The sequence below is a fragment of the Triticum urartu genome, chromosome 4A, assembly GCF_056163025.1.
Source record: "Triticum urartu cultivar PI428250 chromosome 4A, HENAU_Tu73, whole genome shotgun sequence".
NCBI classification, from domain to species: domain Eukaryota; kingdom Viridiplantae; phylum Streptophyta; class Magnoliopsida; order Poales; family Poaceae; genus Triticum; species Triticum urartu.
This window is the reverse complement of record NC_141876.1, coordinates 346,767,333-346,786,266: the sequence shown is the minus strand read 5'-3', so window position 1 is coordinate 346,786,266 and position 18,934 is coordinate 346,767,333. Positions and strand designations below refer to the sequence as shown.

At 47.3% G+C, this 18,934-nt stretch overlaps 1 long non-coding RNA gene across 2 annotated transcripts; it reads left to right on the top strand.

Moving 5' to 3' along the window:
- Window positions 1-3,049: 3,049 nt before the first annotated feature.
- LOC125551545 (uncharacterized) lies at window positions 3,050-6,530 on the top strand. 2 transcript variants are annotated; one of them, XR_007302780.2, is made up of 3 exons: window positions 3,050-3,423; window positions 3,526-4,157; window positions 4,944-6,530. It is a non-coding gene; the product is annotated as an uncharacterized LOC125551545 (long non-coding RNA). The 2 variants fall into 2 exon arrangements; XR_015601083.1 differs by having other exon boundaries at window positions 3,526-6,530.
- The last annotated feature ends 12,404 nt before the right edge of the window (window positions 6,531-18,934 follow it).

The following is an 18,934-nucleotide window of genomic DNA, read 5'->3' as shown; positions in this document are numbered from 1 at the left end:
TGCACTTCTTAATCACTCACCTCTCGCTATTCATTTGTTCTGGAGTGTTGAAGATATCTCAGAAGGCTCGTCTTTTCATTCAAGATCCGTTCAACCTATTTCGAGGTTGTTATCTCATTCAAGCCATTTAATTCAACCGGTGCAATCTCCTTTTCAAGATATCGTTCTATGGTGTTTTCTTTTGAGTGGACCCTTACCCACAGGTCTTTTCCCAGGATCTTACCTGACTCTTCTAATTTTATCAGAGTTATTCTCAAATTCATTTCAAAGTTTGCCGTAAGAATGAATTGTCATCAGTAAAATGTCTTTCTCCAAGATCTTTCAAATTTTTCATTGTTGGTTCAACCTTTCTATTCTTCACCCCGGAGTATCTCAACAATTCTTGGTGGTGTTTCTCAGCGTCATTCTCAACATTTGAAGACCGAAGAAGAGTTTCCCTCTAAATCTTGCTCCTTTCTCTTCAAGATTCATGGTTCTAGCGTTATGCCATCCTCTCATAATTGTTTTCGATTGTGAGAATTCTTTTCACCCATCCGGAGCAGTTCAGGAGTCTATTCAGTCTGATTCTCTGGAGGCCATCATTTCGGGTTCATTCATTACCAGCTTTCAGCTCTCGTTCTCCAAATCTTACGAGTGCATCGTTCAAGTATTCTCTAATCAGCTCCACGATCTATTCTTTCTCATGTATCTAAATCCCCTCAAGTATCTTCTTTCGGTTTTCCAATTCTTCCTGGTGTTTCTTTATCGTTTCTGCGTTCATTTTCAACTCCTACGGTGGTTTGTTCAAGATTTCTCTTCCTTCGTTATTGTATCAATGCATTTGTGCTTTCTAAATCCTACTAGTGGTTCGTTGAAGACCTTCTCAAGTTTGCGCTATATCTATCTTAATTCTTTCAATGAGAATAAGTAGTAGGCAAAATCCGTTGCTTTTCATCAATTTAATTGGTGAAGGATATGCATAACATAATTCTTACTCTTGTTTCATCCAAGTGATTAATTCCTTATTCCGGAGGTTCATCAAAATTCTTGATTTCTTTTATTCATCTTTCTTTTTCCCAGAGTTCCAACCTCTCTCAATTATATCACCACGAAGAGTCATCTAAATCATTGCCAGGATTCACCTTGTGTTTTCAACTTCAATTTCCTTATATCATCCTTTTATTACCGGAGTTCTTCATGGAGGCTCTACATGGTGGTTCATCAAGGTTTCTTCTCATTATTCATTTGTTCTTCAAGATTTCTCTCGAAGCTATAATCCGCCAAGCTATACTTCAAGTATTCTTCATCTTGCAATCCGGAGTGCAATTGTTTCTCCCTTATCTTTTGAGCTGGTGTTATGTCGTTCTTGACAATTTGAGCTCGTGTTTCATGATTCACATGTTGTCAATAATGAGATATTTTAAATCCACCAATCTCTTCGTTGGAGTTGTCTTGTGTCATAATTCACCTAAAGCCTTCCCTAAGGAATATTGCTATTGTGGTGCTTATCAATGATTCAAGTTATCTCTCTATCTTCTTGGTGGAAGAAGTTTTCATCTCTTCTTTATTCCCGATCAATCATTGTTTTTCGTTAATGGTAGAATTTCACCTCAGTTTTGAGATGTTCTCCATAAGCCCACCACAAGCTTACTCTTTTCGTTGTTGGTTTTCCAACAACTCCATTATAACCCTCTTGGAAGGGTGCCTTCCAAGATCATTTGTGGCAGAAGTTGTCATTTTCTTCTCAGTTCTTTCTTTTCCAATGATCCAACTTCTATTCTTTCGGTCCAGAGGCATTGTGATGTTGCTCTTTTCACTCATCATCTCGGATTGTGAAGATCATGTTCTTTCCTTTGCTTATACATTCAACTGGAGTGTTGTGTCATCCCTTCAATTTATTTTCATCTTATCAAGTTTTCTTCTCTTTTTCTACCGGAGTGCTCTCCAAATTATATAATTATTATGCCTCTCTGTCTTGTTTTAACCAGAGTGTTGTGTCTTCTGCTCAAGTTCTTTTTGTCTTATAAAGTTTTGCACCTTGTTTCAATCGGAGTGATTGCATCTACTTCTTGTCCATTGTTACCTTTTCTTATGTCTTTCAATCCACAAGGTTCCCATAATGTTCCTCCTTTCTACGGAGTGTTTTCAACCTCGTTCATCTTTGCTGTATTCTTTCTTTCAATTTGTTCAACCTCTCAAGGTTCTTTGGTTTCTCTTGTTTGTCAAAGAAGCAACTTAGTTTTACCTCTTCTCTTCCTCTTCCGCTTCTCTCCGGTGCCATTCTAGATCTCGGGATGAGATCCTCTCGTAGTGTTGGAGTGTTGTAACGCCCCGAGTCCGATGCAACAGGTGTCATCCAGTTATTCGCTATTGTTGCATTGTCTTTCGCTTGCGTGTTGCATCTTGCCATGTCATCATCCGCATTGCATCATCATGTTTTCGAAACTTGCATCCGTCCCGTTCTCCTCGTTCTCTCCGTTGTCCGTTCTGAGCTCAACCACACTTGCACGCGCCCGCGGCATGTCCAAAATATTATTTTATAAGTGGTCGGGAGATGTTCTCAAAATGGGTTGAAAGTTGGCGTGCGATGTTGTTTTGTTGTCAGTAGACCGCCTGCCAAGTTTCATCACATTCGGAGTCCATTTGACGCCCCAACGGATAATTGTAGCGGCAATATAGCCGGTCAAACGTCGGACATTTTCGGTCTTCGAAAACAGACGCCGGGCCTCTCTCTTTCTCTTCTCTCCTCTCAGCCTGAGACCTTCTGCATAGCCCACAAGCTCCAACCTACCCCTCTTCGCGTCCGGAGTCATCCGATGCGATCGCACGGTCCGAAAACCCCTCTCTGCTCAGTTCTCAGACCGCCTCGCGCGTCCGCAAACCTCCCCGAACCCGACCGAGCACTCATGTCCATTGAGTCCGGATCGTCACCCAACATCCCCAAAACGTCTTTGTTTATTTGTTGGACTCGCCCACCCTAATTTTCTCGACCGTCTGATTTGAATCGGAGGGCCCAAATTCACCCCATATCCACCTGCTATATATACTTGAGGTCCAACCCTAAAAATCAGGAGGCTTGTCCCATCAGTCCAATCCCGCTGCCGCCACCCGGTCTCGATCCATCTCAGGATCCATCCCCTCCTCGTTTCCACTCCCCAGCTCCTCCCGATCCATCCAGCTCCACCCCTCAATTTCATCATCAAGCCAACCGGCGACCTCCCTGTGTAGCCGTGCCCCTGGCCCCGATCCAGCCACCCGAGGACCAGCCTCCTCTCGCTCTCGTGCGCGAGCACGCACCCAGGAGATCAAGCAGGGGAGCCCCGATCCCGCAGCGCTAGGCACTCCTGCATCCTCCCGTGCTTCCCCGCACCACCGAAGCCACCAAGATCCCAAGCCAGGGAGCGCCACCGCCGGCGCTGCTCTGTTTCTTGCCCGAACCCACAGGTCTTCCTCGTTGCCCCTCTCCTTCCCGTGCTCTCTCCCTCCTTCTAGTTCTTCTTTGTCGCTCTCTCAATTTTTCTTTCTCTCTTTGTCTGTCCCGCACAGGAGCTCTGCCCCAACGCCATGGCCGTCCTCTTCTTCCAAGTCTGCCCCGTCCTCACGTCTCCCGCGGTGAGCCGAGCCTTCCCGCCGCCTCGCCGCTCCATGGACCACCTCTAGCAGGAGCATCCATGGCGCCTGCCGTTTCGAGCTCCAAGCCCCAGACGTCAAGTCCCCGTCCTTCGCCATCACGAAGGCCGTCCAAGCTGCGCCTCGACCACCTGATCCAGCCGCCCATCCTCAGATCCGTTCGTTTTTGCCGTTCCAAACCACCGCCGGGGCTCCTCCTTGTCGTCGGTGAGATGCCCTACCGCTCCAGCGTTTTCCCCTGCACCTTCCCTGCCTCACATCTCCCTCTCTCTTGGCCTCCTGATGCACCACCCGGAGGATGCCAAGCTGCCGAGGCACCTCCCCTACACCCTGCTTCACCTGGATCCGTGAGCCCATGCCTCCCCTGCCGCCGGCGATGCTAAGTCCCTACCGCTGCGTTGTCGTTTGTCAGGCCTCACCTCTGCTTCGCTCGAACAGGGAGGAGAACACCTCTGCCTCTGTTCGCTGGGGTCGCCCGCGCATTGACCGTGCCGCCGCCTTGTCAAGCCGCCCCTTGGGCCAGATCCACCGACCGAGCTTGGCCCAATGTGAGCACCAAATCAAGTCCTCCTCTCTATTGGACCAGACAGATTCGGCCCGTTGATGTTTTTTTCCTCCCTGCGTATTTATCTATTATCCAGAGTAGACCTGTTTTGCAGAAAACCCCCTAAGCTCCATGCATTTAATAACTTCTCAACCATGCATCGGTTTAAAATAAATTATATATGTAAAATGCTTAGAATTTTGTGTAGATTCATAATATGCCATTTTCTTCTATGTTTAAATTGTTTAAACTGATGTTTGCCTTAATTTGCTCCTATGCCATGTTAAAATTATTTTATTCATAACTAATTAACCGTAGCTTGGATTGAAATAATCTTTATATTTAAATGGGGTAGAAAATTGTCTAGTTTAACATGGTGACTTTACTTTGCATGTTTAACAACTCTAAAATTGTGATTAGGGCAGAACAGTACCAAATCTAATATATGCTCATGAGGATTTTCCGGACTTGTTGGTTGTTGTTTCGGCCTCATTTAAACTTGCCTAGATAGGTAGTTTTACTTTGCTTCACCCCTTACCATGCTAAACAACATTTAATATTGTTGAGTACATAAACGAGATCGAACTAAATAATTGAAGTGGTGTTCCGTCAATATGCAACCTGTTGCATATTGAGCTCCACTTAATTTGTAGGATTGTTTGTGCACTTTGCCATGCCATGCTTCATTAAACCGGTCATGCATCATACTTGGTTGTGCATCATACCATGCTTATGTGATGGTTGTTTACTATGTTGTTTGCTTCTTTTTGGTGTTGCTTCTTTGGGTTAGTTCCGATAGCGTCGCGTTTGTGAGGATTCGTTCGACTACGTCCATTTGTCTTCTTCATGGACTCGTTCTTCTTCCTTGCGGGATCTCAGGCAAGATGACCATACCCTCGAAATCACTTCTATCTTTGCTTGCTAGTTGCTCGCTCTTTTGCTATGCTGCGATACCTACCACTTGCTATATCATCCCTCCCATATTGCCATGTCAAACCTCTAACCCACCTTGTCCTAGCAAACCGTTGTTTGGCTATGTTACCGCTTTGCTCAGCACCTCTTATAGCGTTGTTAGTTGCAGGTGAAGATGGAGTTTGTTCCATGTTGGAACATGGATATTTGTTGGGATATCACAATATCTCTTATTTCAATTAATGCATCTATATACTTGGTAAAGGGTGGAAGGCTCGGCCTTATGCCTGGTGTTTTGTTCCACTCTTGCCGCCCTAGTTTCCATCATACCGGTGTTATGTTCCTTGATTTTGCATTCCTGACGCGGTTGGGTTATAATGGGAACCCCTTGACAGTTCGCCTTGAATAAAACTCCTCCAGCAAGGCCCAACCTTGGTTTTACCATTTGCCACCTAAGCCTTTTTCCCTTGGGTTCTGCAGACTCAAGGGCATCTTTATTTTAAACCCCCAGGCCAGTGCTCCTCTGAGTGTTGGTCCAACCTGTCAGTCGCCGGTGACCACCAGGGGCAACTCTTGGTTGGCCTACCGGAAGTTTGGACAATCTGGTGTGCCCTGAGAACGAGATATGTGCAACTCCTCTCGGGATTTGTCGGCACATTCGGGCGGCTTTGCTGGTCTTGTTTTACCATTGTCGAAATGTCTTGTAACCGGGAGTCCGAGTCTGATCAGGTCTTTCTGGGAGAAGGAATATCCTTCGTTGATCGTGAGAGCTTGTGATGGGCTAAGTTGGGACACCCCTGTGGGGTTTTGAACTTTCGAAAGTCGTGCCCGCGGTTATGGGCAGATGGGAATTTGTTAATATCTGGTTGTAGAGAACTTGACACTTAACTTAATTAAAATGAATCAACCATGTGTGTAGCCGTTATGGTCTCTTTCTAGCGGAGTCCGGGAAGTGAACACGGTTCTTGTGTTATGCTTGAACGTAAGTAGCTTCAGTTCTACTTCACGACAGTGCTTTGCTTCTCTTCTCGCTCTTATTTGCGTATGTTAGCCACCATATATGCTTAGTGATTGTTGCAGCTCCACCTCACTATCCTTTCCCTACCCATAAGCTTAAATAGTCTTCATCTCGCGGGTGTGAGATTACGAGTCCTCGTGGCTCACAGATACTTCCAAACAGTTGCAGGTGCCGATGATACCAGTGCAAATGACGATGTTGAGCTCATGTGGGAGCTCGAAGAACATTGTGTTCATTGACTTGTTTCGTTTCCAGTTGATCAGTAGAGGAGCCCAGTTGGGGCAATCGGGGATCTTTTGCATTAGGGGTTGTCTTTCTTTATTTGGTTCCGCAGTCGGACCTTGATTGTATTCTGGATGATGTAATGCTATATTCATGTATTGTGTGAAGTGGAGATTGTAAGCCAACTCTTTATCCCTTCCTGATTTAGTACATGGGATGTGTAAAGATTACCCCTCCTGCGACATGCCTACTATGCGGTTATGCCTCTAAGTCGTGCTCCGACACGTGGGAGATATAGCCGCATCGTGGGTGTTACATTTGTGAGATAGGTTAGTATGATAAAAGTAAACCATTCACTTTGGTACGGTCAAAGACAAGGATCATAATTGTTCTCACACAATGCCTACTGTACCATATCATCTCTACAATTTATATTGAGTAATATAAGCCATAGAAACTAGAAAACAAGCAAACTATGCAATGAAAACAGAATGTGTCAGAAACAGAGCAGTCTGTAATGATCTGAACACTAACCATACTTCTGCTACTCAAAAAATTATTAAATAAATTGGTGTACGTGAGGAATTTGTCTATTAATATTTTTCAAAAAGAATCAGCACCAAAGCACTCTTCTATAAAAAATGCAGCTAATGTCGTGAGCGCAAACTTTCACCCAAGTCTTCCCAAAGGTCTTACTTGGCACTTTATTGAAACAAAAGCTATAATACATGATTAATACAGTAGCTTAATCATGGATAACACACAAAAACAGTATGGGTAGATATTGAGTTTCCTCCCAACAAGCACTTTTCTTTAATGCCTTTTAGCTAGGCATGATGATTTCAATGATGCTCACATAAAAGATAAGAATTGAATCATAAAGAGAGCATCATGAAGAATATGACTAGCACATTTAAACCTAACCCCCTTCCTATGCCTATGGATTTTGTGAGCACACAATTTATTGGACAAGAATCAACTAGCATAGGAAGGCAAAACAAGTATAACTTCAAAACTTTAAGCACATAGAGAGGAAACTTGATATTATTGCAACTCCTACAAGCATGTATTCCTCCCTCATAATAATTTTCAGTAGCATCATGAATGAGTTCAACAATATAACCATCACATAAAGCATTCTTTTTTGAGATCTACAAGCATAGAAAATTTTCTACTCTCCACATAAGCAAAATTCTTCCCATTCGAAATAACGGGATCACTAGTTCCTAAAGTTGACACTCTTCCAAACCCGCTTTAGATGATAGTATTATTCATAATCCAAAAGATATAAGTGAAGTTCATGGAGCATTCTACAATTAATATAAAATAACCCATATCCAAGCTCAAAATATATAAGTGAAGCAAACAAAGCATTCTATAAAACCATACTCAAAAGATTTAAGTGAAGCACAAAGAGCAATTCTATAAGATCATACTTAAAAGATATAAGTGAAGCACATGAAGCATTATATAAACCAATGAAGGGCTATCTCATACTTGCATGGTTCTTAAAAAAATAAAAACACAAAGGACACAAATCATGTGAACAAAACAAAAACCGAGGTGTACTGATAATTTGTTCAAGAAGAAAGATAGGAAGCCCCAAGCTTAGATGCTTCAGCATCCCTAGAATATTTACCTGGTGTTCCTTGGGAATCCCCAAGCTTGAGCTCTTGCCTCTCTCTATTGTTCTCACATCGGTAACTCCTCGTTCTTCGAACACTTTATCCACACAAAACTTTAACAAAAACTTTGTGAGATCTGTTAGTATAATAAAGCAAATCACTACCTTTAGGTACTGTTGGGAACTCATTCTAAATTCATATTGGTGTAATATATACTGTATTCCAACTCATCCATGGTTCATACCCTCCGATACTATTCATAGATTCAACAAAATAAGCAAACAACACATAGAAAACATAATCTGTCTAAAACAGGATAGTCTGTAGTAATCTGGAGGTTTAGTAGACTTTTGTTACTCCAAAAATTATGAAATAAATTTTTAAATTTGAAAAATTTAAACAGAAGTAATGTGAAAAAAGTTTCAGACCCATTTGACTTTCCAGTAAAAAAATTAAAATCACGCGCTACAGCCAAAGTTTCTGTTTTTGTTCTGCACATAGTAACAAGCAATCTAATCATCCTAAAACCAAAGCTTGGCACATTATTTTTATAATACAATGGATATATATAAGGGGATAATCATTTACAGAGAAACTTCCATGAAAAAAATTCTACATTGTTTCTATGAGCATGAGCACGAGTGCTCAAGGTCGACCCTCACTTATTCAATGCATAACTTTCCAATCACTTCTCTTTTTGAAAAACTTTTTAGGCATGAGAGGCAAGTAATTTTTTTTTTGTATTTTCATTATTTAAAAAAAAATTTATGTTTCACCCACAACTAAACAGAAACAAAAATGGAAAAAACAAAATCTACTTAGTGAAGGAAAGCAAACAAGCACACACAAGAATATCAACCCCACGCTATTGCTCCCCGGAAACGGCGCCAGAAAAGAGCTTGATAATCCCCAAGTGCAGGGAATCATCGTAGAAATTTCCAAAGGTGAAAGTGATAAGTATGGAGTTTTGAACCCACAAGGAGCTAAAGGCAAGATCAATATTCTCTCAAGCCCTATCTGCCACTAATATGACTCTACGTACACCGAGCGTTTGCTTCTAACTAGATAGGAGAAATAAAAATACGTTGTGGGTATGAAGTGGATAACTTTGTATGATATCGGAGAGATAAAATATAAAAGTAGGTGTTGTTATCATAAAGTTAGAACATATTACTAAATATTATAAATAGCGAGTGTGGAATAATGATGGATCGGTGTGCGGAATTGCCCTAGGCAATTGTTAACAAGACTGATAGTCGTCATTCCAATTTCATATGAGGGAGAGGCATAAGCTAACATACTTTCTCTACTTGGATCATATGCACTTATGATTGGAACTCTAGCAAGCATCCGCAACTACTAAAGATCATTAAGGTAAAACCCATCCATAGCATTAAAGCATCTAGTCCTCTTTATTCCCATACGCAACAACCCCCTTACTCGGGTTTGTGTTTCAGTCACTCACCAACCCACTATAGGAAAATCATGAACGTATTGCAACAACCTACAGCAGGAATCCCTCACGCTTGTGCGACACGGAGGGCACCATAGGACAGCACCAAAATAAAACATTCAACTCGTACCAATCTAGATCATCAATCAACCCCAAAGGATATCCACTCAAAACATCATAGGATGGCAACACATCATTGGATCATAATATGTGGCATAAATCACCATGTTCAAGTAGGGATTACAATGGGGTGCGGAAGAGTGGACCACGTTAAAGAGATGAGGATGGCGATGATGATGGTGATGTTGATGAAGACGATCACTGTGGCAGTGATTCCCCTCTCGATGGCACTCCGGTGCCACCAAGAGAGGGTGAGGAGAGGTTCTCCCCCTTGTACTTCCTCCTCCATGGCCTTCGCCCTCTAGTCCTTGGCCTTCATGGTGATGATGGCCCCTCCGGGGATCCTCCTCCACGCCCTCCGGTGATGATGGACCCCTCCGGCAGGGTGCCGAAGAGGTCCTAGATTGGTTTTCGATTGCTACGGAGGCTTCTGGCGGCAGAACACCCGATCTAGGTTTCTTTCTGGAAGTTTGGGTTATATAAGAGGTATGGAGTTGGGAATGAGGCAGGGGGGTCTCCGGGCTGTCCACGAGGCAGGGGGTGCACCCTCCACCCTTGTTGGTCAAGTTTCAGATCAATTGGACTCAGGTTGGTTTTCCTTTTCTGCGATACTCAAAAACAACGAAAAAACAGAAATTGGCACTGGGCTCTAGGTTAATACGTTAGTCCCAAAAATCATATAAAATAGCATATAAATGCATATAAAACATCCTATATAGATAATATGGTAGCATGAATATTTCATTAATTATAGATACGTCGGAGACGTATCAAGAAGCCTCCAACAATACACCTGAGTATGAAGGGCTCCTTGTCGGGCTCAGAATTGCCGCGGGATTGGGAATGAAGAAGCTGATCATACGGGGGGATTCATAGCTTGTGGTGAGACAAGTCAACAAGTATTATCAAAGTCCATCGATGGAAGCATACGTCGAGGAAATGAGGAGATTTGAGGAGCACTTTGATAGGTTGCAAACAGAGCACGTACCCCGTGCGGAAAATAGCATAGTTGATCACCTATCAAAGTGTGTTGTGCAGAAGCTTCCTGTGGAACCAGGAACTTTTGTTCTCCGTCTCTCTCAACCCTCCATATCACCAGCCACAATGGCCTAGAAAAGGAGAAAGTTGGACTATGGTAAGCCTCTCCCGGTCGAGCCGTCCGCTCCCGGCAGATACCCTGCCGGAAAAAACTTCTCACAGCCTGCCGGACAACCCCCTCCAGTCGGGCCTATGGACCCCGCGAACGAGGCTGGTGCTCCCACAGAAGAGGAGGTGCCGCTAGTCCTTGTTGCCGAGCCCCAGGCTCCAACTTGGGCAAGGCACATCGTCCGCTTCCTCCAAACCGGAGAACTTACCAGCAACTAAGATGAAGTTGATAAAGTAGCCCAGAAGGCCAATATGTATCATTTTGTCGATGACATTCTATACAGAAGGAGGTCCAATGGTGTGAAATTGAAGTGTGTCTGCCGGGAGGATGGAAAGGAACTGATGGCTGAGTTTCACAAAGGAATGAGCGGCTCACACATTGGATCAAGGGCGTTAGTTGGGAAAGCATTCCGGCAAGGATTCTATTGGCCCACAGCCCACCAAGATCCGGTCGAGATCGTCACGACATGTGAAGCCTACCAGTTCCATTCCAAGAGAACACACCTACCTGCCCAAGCCCTTCAGACAATCCCTTTATCATGGCCATTTTTGGTCTGGGGGCTCGATATCCTCGGCCCCTTCCCCTGAGAAATTGGGGGCTTTGAATTCTTGTTCGTCGCGATCGACAAGTTTACAAAGTGGCCAGAAGTGACTGCCGTGAGAAAGGTAACATCTCAGTCAACTATCAAGTTCTTGAAAGAATTGGTGTGTCGTTTTGGAGTTCGGCAAGGATCATCACCGACAACGGCACCCAATTCACGAGCCATGCTTTCATGCAATATGTTCGTACCCTCGGATGCAAGATCTCATCCGCCCCTGTGGCACACCGCCCGAGCAATGGACAAGCTGAGAGGGTGAACACTGAAGTGCTACGTGGACTCAAGACAAGAACTTACGATACACTGTAGAAGCACGGTAGGCGGTGGATCGAGGAGCTGCTGGTAGTTCTCTGGTCCCTCAGAACGACACCTAACCGAGCTACCAGGCAGACTCCCTTGTCCCTGGTCTACGGGGCAGAAGCAGTTATCCCCATGGAACTCATTTATGGGTCCCCTCGAGTGCTTCCCTATGATGAAGTAGCGCACGATCAGCACCAGCGTGACGAAGCTGTGCTACTCGAGGAGAACCGTCTCCGGGCTGCTACGTGTGTTGCATGCTACCAGCAAGCCCTGCGTCGCTATCACAGCTGCAGGGTTCATGCCTGGTGTTTTGAGGAAGGTGACCTTGTCCTTAGGCGCGTTCAGTCCGCCAAGGGTACAAACAAGCTATCACCATAGTGGGAAGGCCCTTATCGGGCGGTACGACTCACCAGACCCGGCGCAGTCCATCTGGAGACCGGAGATGGCTCTCAGTTACAAAACTCATGGAATATTGAGCATCTCTGCAAGTACTGCCCATAAGGCCTGAGGCTGCCGGGCACTGCCCGACAGCCACCCTTTTGTACAGGACTTGCCTCAGCTGCATGTAACCCCTTGTACAAAGCCGGGGCGATGACCCCGTGCAAGAGAAATTAAAGAAGCGTTGTAGGGAGGGCCCCAACTAAGATTATAGGCATGCATGAGCACACCAAGATCACTGCATAAGCATTTCATGAGCATTTGCATATGCATATAGATAGGATCGCATCCTGTATTCATTCTCATCTGCATGAATTTTCAGGTTCCTGCTGTGAACTTGGCTTTGACAAGAGGCGAGAAGATTGCACGGCACAACAATCCCTGGCAAGCCAAACAGATAAGTTTTACCTCTTGTCCATTAGTGTTCTGGAAAGCTATAACTTTGCATGAGAAAACCTTGCCTCTCTTTTGAAACTTAGGTGCTCCCATCCATGACTCGAACGTTGCTTCAGTTAGGGTGGTCGCAGCAGCCTTTGGTGAAAAAGAGTTGGCGGGGGGCTGACACCTCTATCTGTTCCCCGGGAGACGTAGCTCTCCAGCAGACAAACAGGGTGCCAGCAGGATATCCTGCCGGGGAAAACTCGTTTATTTTCATTAAAGATGCGCTCCACCTCTACATGGACATACACATGCACGGGTTCTCGGCAAGGTTCTTCTTTCTCATTCATATGCTAATACAAGTCCAAGCATCACAGAACACAAAGATGGACTCGAAAGATTACATTATTTGAATTAAAATTTGGCAAGCGCCGGCGAGTTTAAGCTTGAAAAAAGATAAGTTCTTCGTAAAATCCTCTCCATGTCCCTCTTATCCCAGGTATTGCGGTGGGAAGAGAAGAGGACGGGCGTCGCGCCGACACAACGCCACCCCGATCCTTGTTAGGAGCTAGCAACCCCAGCCTAACACGTGCGAAGGAGGAAGACGTGCGAAGCACCTCAACGGCCCCCTAGACACTGCCCCCAGGACCAAACGGGGGGGCTCTAGCACAGGCACCGGCAGAGGAAGGCGCCGGAGCCCAGCCAGAAGGCCCCAGAAGGAAGCGGAAGCACCAGGGGAACGAGCCTCTTCCCGGCAGCCAGAAGAAACGGTGACGACGGCGCCATGAAAAGGGGGGAAGAGCCTGGCAAACGGGCAGAAGGTCACCAATACGAGACGAACGCGTCGATGCGGTCATGATCCTACTGGACGGCAGCCTCCCGTCTTCTCCTTCTCCCCAAGCTTCATCTCCATCCACACCATCCTGGAGGAAGGCCGAGGCTCCTGTCCGGCACCCCCCTCGGGAAGAGAGCGAGTGGCCAAGATGGCCAGGGGGCTCGAGGCATGCCCTGCCCCACCTTGGCAGGTAGGAAGGCGCGCCTCTCGTCGACATCAGCCCCAAGACCTCTAGGAGGGGCAATAATGGGATTACCAACAATCTCCAGCCCCACCTCCCGGCCGTGCCTCGAAGAGACCAAGAGATTCTCCACACCAAGGACCAGGCTCACTCCCCGAGCATCAGCACCAGCATGGGACAATAATGACCCCAACAGGAGTCCGGGGCTGGCCCCAGGCTCTTCTCTTCGGCATCGACAGAGAAAGCAGAGAACAAATGAAGAATAGGAAGAATGCAAAGATGGACGACTCCGCCCTCCTCTGCCCCGTCCTTTTTTAGGCTGGGTGGGGAAGGGCAGCCACTCCATCAATGGATGACCACCGCCCTTCCCCGCCAATTCAAGGAGGGTGGACCCTCTCCAAAATGCTCTCCTGCACCATGCACCTCCGTTACCTACCCCACGCGATGCATGCAGCATACGTGGCCAAGGATAAGGGCGTGCTATGGGAAGAGTAAATTGGCAGTTTCTACTCCATGCATTAAAGTCATTCACGGGCCATCACTGGAGTGGCCCCACCACTATTGGCTTTACACCACGCGCGGGGAAACAAGAAGCTAGACCAAAATCAAGGCTGATGAAGCAGCAACGATAACCTCAAGGGGCCAACCCCTTCAGCAACCCTGCCTGTGCACTTATTAGGCCCTACCCCGATGACGCTCAACATCGTGTTCGGGGAAGGCCCGGGGGCTTCTGTCGGTGCAACAGACCTTGGGTTTGTCGCCCAGACTCTGCACAGGAACGGGAACAAGATTGGAGGACTAGCCCAAGTCACAGGTTGAAGGACCAAGGGATTTGAATAACCAACATATGGCTCAGAAGGACCAAGATCGAGCCAGAGGAGCAAGATGTCAGCAAGAGAAGGGCCTCCCTTGCCGGGTAGGCGAGCCCAGTAAGGGCCGAGGCCACCACCAGAAGTAGGCAACCCAGGCACCCCGGCAAGGTCTGCCGGGGCTCGTGGGGGCAGAACCACCCCACCAACCACTCAAGCACAACCCCCGTCGCCAATCAGTGCGGTGTCAAGCCGCAAGATGGTTAAGTGGCAGCCCTTCGCCACATGGCAACCATTTCCTATAGAAGAAACCCACAAGTGACACTCGTCCTACAACGTGTCAAGAGAACAGGTGCGGAGCTGGAAAGATAGCCCAGCAAGCCTTGTCGGGTAGCCAGTGATGTGACACTAAGCGGTGCATTTAATGCACCCTGTCAGCCCGCAGAGTTAGGTATGATAGCACTGTTTGCTATCATATCAATGGATAATGACTACTTTGCCATTGTGGTGACCCCTTAATTTATAAAAGGAGGCCCATGGGACCCGTAGGAGGGGTTAGAAGGTTAGAGAGTTGACAAACCCATACGCGCGTAGTCACAACTACCCATAGGCAACCCCTGTCGGGCAAGTGTACTACGCCTCACCACCTCCATGCCACCATCAATCCACAAAAGCGGGAGTACGGTTTTACGCCTCACGGCGGCCCGAACCTGGGTAAATTGCTTGTCTTCTCTCTGTCGTGCTGCCGTGCCCTGGTCTACTCTTTGTGCAACGCAACGTCCCCCCTGCCAAACCAGCAAGGGGCCTCCTGGTCCCATAGGCGGACATGGATATCCCACGACATGGGTGGTGCAGGAAAGCTAGGGTTCGAGCGGGGGGGGGGGGGGTGGGGTGGACCGTGGAGGGGGTAGGGTGGTGTTTGAGGATACGCCGCGGCTACTAAAAATGTTAGTAATGGTGGGTGGAGATGGTGGTCGACGAGGGAGGGTGATGGCTCAAATGCCTCGGCTACTGGAATTTTACTATAAGGTCGATGGTGGAGGAGTGGGGCCAAGGGTTGAGATATTGTAGCTACAAAAATTTGGGTAAAGGAATTGAAGAGGGGAGGAAGCAACCAAGATCGCACACCATGCAAAAAAACAAGATCGCACACAGTCGAAATAGAATATGCGTATTTGATAATTAGGAAAAGAGACAGAACCGCCGATTTTTGCATCGCTCGAGGTAGGTAGTTTGTTTTTAGATTTCTAGCTATCTGGTCCATCGCACATGGCTCGTACTAATTTTCATATGCAGACGTGGAATTCGTCCTAAATAAACTACCCACCTTGAGCTTGCGCAGTCGTGGTGACTTCACAGTGCACTAGCATCACACACGTTTAAGCTAGTACCTCCACCCTTGCTCGTCCTTGCGTAGTTGTGGTGATTTTACAGTGCACTAGCATCACACACGGTCACGCCATTACCTCCACCCTTGATCGCGCTTGCGCAGTCATGGTGATTTTAATGTGCACTAGCATCAACATGGTTTAGCCAGTGCACCCATGTCTGTTGCGCGTCATCCGAGTCTTCATATATAGCACCATTAGGCAGCAAAAAGAAATGTGAGAGAGGGTCAGAAGACAACCACACCAGCATGTGGCCTAAATATATATGAATGTAAATGGTGGCGTGTCATGTTCAAATTCCCAATGCACAACTCCGATCACATGGGCCCACGGGTGGGTGAGGGAGTCCTGGACTAATGGGTCCTCGGGCGTCCGGCCTGCTATCCATGGGCCGGACTGATGGGCTGTGAAGACATGAAGGCCGAAGACTATATGTGAGTCCGGATTGGACTCTCCTTGGCGTGGAAGGCAAGCTTGGCGACCTAATATGAAGATTCCTTCTTATGTAACCGACTCTATGTAAACCCTAGATCCCCTTGGTGTCTATATAAACCGGAGGGGATAGTCCGGAAAGGACACATTCATTACAATAGTCATATAGGCTAGGCTTCTTGGGTTTAACCATCACGATCTCGTTGTATATCAACTCTTGTAACACCCATATTCATCAATATCAATCAAGCAGGACGTAGGGTATTACCTCCATAGAGAGGGCCCGATCCTGCGTAAACATTGTGTCCCTTGTCTCCTGTTACCATCGATCCTAGATGCACAGTTCGGGACCCCCTACTCGAGATCCGCCGGTTTTGACACCGACATTGGTGCTTTCACTAAGAGTTCCACTTTGCCGTCCACGAAAGGTTTGATGGCTCCTTCAATCGTCTACAGCGACGCTGTCCATGGAGAAACCTTCCTTCCTGGACAGGTTTTCATGTTCGGCGGCTTCGTACTGTGGGCCAACTCGCTTGGCCATCTGGAGCAGATCGATAGCTACGCCCCTGGCCACCAGGTCAGGTTTGGAAGCCTAAACTACCTTGCGGAAATCTGTGGAGACTTGATCTTCAATGGATTCGAGACCGCAACAATCGCTCCTCCTCACTCCGATGAACATGACCTAAATTTGTCACCGGATCACATCCAGCGGATGGTCCCTGCTGTTGCAACGGCCTTAGAACCGGAGAAAATCGTGCCATCCGAAGCCACAGAGTCCCTGGCGTTGGAATCGCACACGGACTCGGCACCCCGCGATATCTACGTCAATGGAACTCCGGACTCATTTCCAGCTATGAGTTCCAAATCGAGTACGCCTGCGGACACCGAGCTGGATCAGTTATCGATTTTTGAATTTGGCGCCACAGACATGTTTCAGCATTCACCCTTGGGTGATGTGCTAAACTCTTTAAAGAACTTCTCCTTGGAGAAGGACTCAAAGCCGAACTATGTTCGGTTCGAGCAAGAGGTTGATGATGGGAAATTCTGTTTCCCACCCGCCACCCACTTCATAGCCAATGTCGATGATTTAACCAACGTGCTCGATTACGGCTCCGAATACATCGACGGCATGGACAACGATGCCGACTAGGAGCAAGGCCAAAAGCCGCCATTTACTGGACGTTGGACCACCGCCTCTTCGTATGATGTATACATGGTCGACACACCTAAAAAAGCTAGCGACGATGCCAAATGAGATCTAGTTGCGAATAAACCTCCTGAGACACAGTCCAAGCACCGGCGCCCTCAACGCCACTCTAAGCCTCGTCGCTCAAACGATGGGAATACTGGCACCAGAGAAAATAGCACTCCGGGCGAGGCAGAAAATAACGAAGACCGTGTCAGGGCTGCATGCGAACAGGAGGAACAAGACAACGGCCAAATTAACCCTGATAATCAGACCATGCCCAATGACCTAGACGATGATAGTTATTGTCCAGTCTCCGAGGATGATGAGATCCTCGGCAATGAGGACTTCATCGTGCCTGAGGCACCCCACGAGCAGGAGCGCTTCAAGAGCCAGCTAATAGCCACCGTGAGAAGCCTAAAGAAGAAGAAGCAGCAGCTTCATGACGATCAAGACCTGCTCATTGATAGGTGCACTGATGTCCTGGGAGCCGAAGAAAACGGCCTCAAGCGCACAGCCAAGAGTTACCCAAAGCCTAGACTGCTACCTCAGTTCGATGAGGAGGCACCAAATCCCATACCTACCTCACGGAATGCGAACCGACCGCCACGTGGTCTGGATAGTGCGGCGGATCGACCACCCCGTGGCCGGGATAAAGCGGCAACTCACGCTGAACAACAGCCCGCCCCACTACCTCACAAAAACAGGGACAGAATAGCTCAGGACCATACATACGACCTTCGGCAGGAACTGGATAGCAGAGCATAACACACCATATCAATCTACGGATCACGAGGATGCTTCCCAACTCATGATGACGGCTACCTATTCAGGCGTGACAAAGCTAGTCACACCCGGGCCGATAACCGCAGACGCACTCCATCGGAGGTGCGCTGTGATGCGGCCCGATATAGAGGCGCCACACACCCTCTCTGCTTCACAGATGAGGTGCTGGATCACGAATTCCGAGGGATTCAAACCCGTCAATATTGAATCATAGGACGGAACAAACAACCCCGCAGTATGGATTGAGGACTTTATTCTCCACATCCACATGGCCCGGGGAGTCAACCTCCATGCCATCAAATACCTCCCATTGAAACTCAAAGGGTCAGCTAGACACTGGCTGAATAGCTTGCCCGAGAATTCCATCGGCAGTTGGGAGGACCTGAAAGAGGCCTTTCTTGACAAGTTCCAAGGTACATATGTCCGGCCACCCGATGCCGATGACTTAAGCCACATAGTTCAACAGTCCAGAGAATCAACCAGAAAATTCTGGACTAGGTTCCTAACGAAAAAGAACCAGATCGTTGACTATGCGGATGCCGAAGGCCTAGCGGCCTTCAAACACAGCATCCGTGACGAATGGCTAGCACGCCACCTCGGCCAAGAAAAACCGAAGTCCATGGCAGCCCTTACAGCACTCATGACCCGCTTTTGCGCGGGCGAGGACAGCTGGCTGGCTCCTAGCAAAAACACAACCAGCGAGACAGGCCCCTCCGAGGCCAAGAACAGCTCTAGAAAGATCCGGCGCAATAGACACAAACGCCGAAGCAATGGCGAAAACACCAATGACACCACCGTTAAAGCCGGATTAAGCGGCTCCAAGTCCGGATAGCGAATGAAGCCCTATGAAAGGAACATCGAAGGACCATCCAGCCTGGATCGCATACTCGACCGTCTGTGCCAAATACATGGTACCCCAGACAAACAAGCCAATCACACCAACAGAGACTGTT